This window comes from Vombatus ursinus, unplaced genomic scaffold (genome assembly GCF_900497805.2).
Source record: "Vombatus ursinus unplaced genomic scaffold, bare-nosed wombat genome assembly UNPS02014817.1, whole genome shotgun sequence".
Classification (NCBI taxonomy): domain Eukaryota; kingdom Metazoa; phylum Chordata; class Mammalia; order Diprotodontia; family Vombatidae; genus Vombatus; species Vombatus ursinus.
The window spans coordinates 12,159,113-12,162,015 of NW_020954595.1; positions in this window are offsets into that span (position 1 = coordinate 12,159,113).

Genomic DNA, 2,903 nt, shown 5'->3' on the forward strand with positions numbered 1-2,903 from the left:
GAGAGAGAGAGAGAGAGAGAGAGAGAGAGAGAGAGAGAGAGAGAGAGAGAGAAGGCAAGGAAAGGAAAGAACCGCTTGGGGGAAGGCCCCACAACTCTGCCTGGGCTTAACTGCGAGAGGGCTAGGGCCCAGCAGGCTGTTGTTAGGTCTCAACATGGAAAACATTTGAAGAATGTAATTAACTTGACTTGGGGCTGTGCCCTGAGAGGCCCCAAGGGACCGCTTCATCCTGGGCACCCCTGGGAGTGAAGACCAGCAGGGAATGGCCTCAGGAGAAGGCTGGGAGGGAGGTGCTCCTCAGACACAGACTCAGACATTTCCTTTCCATGTCTGGAATCCCCCTTTCCCCTCCTCTCTTCCTGCCTGGTCTGTAAAGTCCTGTCCAAGCCCTAACCAGTCAAGGATGCCTTTCTTGCTCATGGAATAGGTATCTATAGATAAATAGGTAAAGTTGGGGGTGGGGAGCTAGGCAATGGGCTTAAATGACTTGCCCAGGGTCACACAGCTAGTGAGTGTTTTGTGTCTGAGGCTGTATTTGAACTCAGGTCCTCCTGAATCCAGGGCCAGTGCTCTATCCACTGCGCCACCTAGCTGCCCCTGAACAAGAAGACAGACAGGCCCACCACACCATTCCTCCCAGCAAATGGCCATCCAGCCTTTGGGCAAAGACCTCGTGTTGCATTTCCTGGGTGGGGCCAGGGGAAGCTAAGCATGGATGGTTAGAGAGAGGTTCCTGACCTCAACCCTACATCTCTTCTTTACAACTTCTCTCTGCAGCTACTGGTTGTGCCCTCTGGGGCCAAGCAGAGGTGAGGTTAATCCCTCTTCCACAACCCTTCAGATAGAGGATGACAGCTACCGCGCTGGCTAGGAAACTTTTCCCCAGCTCTGTCATCTGATCTTTATATGGCATGATCTCAAGGCCCTTCACCAACTTGGTTGCCCTCCCTTCAATGCTGCCCATCTTTTCAACATCTTTCCTAAAATGGCAGAGCCAGAACTACAACCTCCTCTGGGTGTGGTCTGATTAAGGCTGCACACCGAGGTACTATTACCTCCTTATTCATGGACAATACACCTTTCTTAATGTAGACTCAAGTCATTTCAAGTGGCCTGGCTGCCACACCACACTATTGTCTCCTACTGAGCATGTAGTCCACTCATATCCCCAGATCTTTTTCAGATGAACTTCCATCTAGCCATCCCTCCTCCATACTTGTGAAATTGATTCTTTGAACCCAAGTTTAAGATTTTACATTTATCCCCATGAAGTTTCATATAATTAGATTCAGCCCAACGGTTCAGCCTGGACCAATTAATCTTTGATTAATTTGACTTGGGGCGGGGTGCTGACTGGCATGCACTGGGTCAGATATTCCTCTCAGCTTTGTTTCTTCTGAAAATTGGATAAGCAGGCTGTATAGATCTTTATCCAAGTCACTGATAAAGACAGTAAGCAGTATAGGATGAGCATGTCCTTAGGGACACTGGAGACCCCCTTCTAAGTTGACATAGAACATTCATGACTAATCTTGGGGTCTAACCATCCAATCAACGTGCCTGTTTTCCCACAGCCCCTCCAACATTTGTCACTTTCTTTTTTTGTTAGCTTTTGCCAAGCTAATGGGTATGAGATGAAACCTCAGAATTGCTTTAATTTGGATTTATCTAATTACTAGCTATAGGGAGTATATTTTCTTATAGCTATAGATATCTTGAGTTTCTTACCTTGAGAAAGATCTTTTCTTATCCTTTGAACATTTATCATTGAGGAATGACTCTTGTTCTTACAAATTTGGATTCATTCCTTATATTTCTTAGAAATGAGAAATTTATCAGAGAAACTTGGTATTTAGATTTTCTATAAAGATCCCCCCCCACCCCAGTTACCTGCTTCCCTTCTAATTTTAGATGCATTCATTTTCCTTGTGTAAAATCAAAATTGTCCATTTTATTTTCTTGTAATCTTTTCTGTGTGGTCCTTGTTTAGTCCTGACGTCTTCCTCTAACCATAAATCTGCTATGTAATTTCTTCCTTGATCCTCTACTTGGTTTACAATGATACTCTAAGATTATCTTGGTATGTGGTCTGAGATCTTGGTCTAAAACTAGTTTCGGCCAGATTTCTTTCCACCTAGCTTTTATTTTTTTCCTCTTGACTTTCCTCCTTTCTTTTACTTACACAAGACCCAAAGAATCTGGAGTTAAAGGAAAACTGAGGTGCCTCAGTCCCACCTATCTCTTATGAGGCTTCTTTGGCAGAACTTTTACCAAAGTATAATTGGGGGTATAGGATCCCTATAACAGAATGAAGCAGAAAGTACAAGGACTTTTGGGCAGCTAGGTGGCGCTGCAGTGGATAGAGCTCTGTACCTGGAGTCAGGAAGATTCATCTTCTTGAGTTCAAATCTGGCCTCAGACACTTACTAGCTGTGTGACCTTGGGCAAGTCATTTAATCCTTTTTGCCTTAGTTTCTTCATTTGTAAAATGAGATGGAAAAGGAAATGGCAAACCACTTTGGTATCTTCGCCAATAAAACCCCGAAATGGGGTCACAGAGTTGGACACAACTGAACAACAACAACAATAACAACAACAGGGACTTTCTAATCCTAAGTCAGAAAGATTTCTGGGACAGAGTCCTTCCTTCAATAAGCAAGAAGAGGAGACTCGAGGACACCATAAATATCCAGAACAGTGAAGGTGATACTCCTCTGCCCTGAACAGCTTTGCCCTTAGTTCTGGGAAATTAATTTTAGATGGAACGTTGATAAGGTGGGAAATGCCCAGAAGAAGGCAACCAGGTCACTGAGCTGGGGTGGATTAGAGAAGAGAAGCCTTAGCAGGGACAGATCTTAAAGCATTGGAAAGATTTCCATGTTCAAGAGAAATTGGTTTTGCTC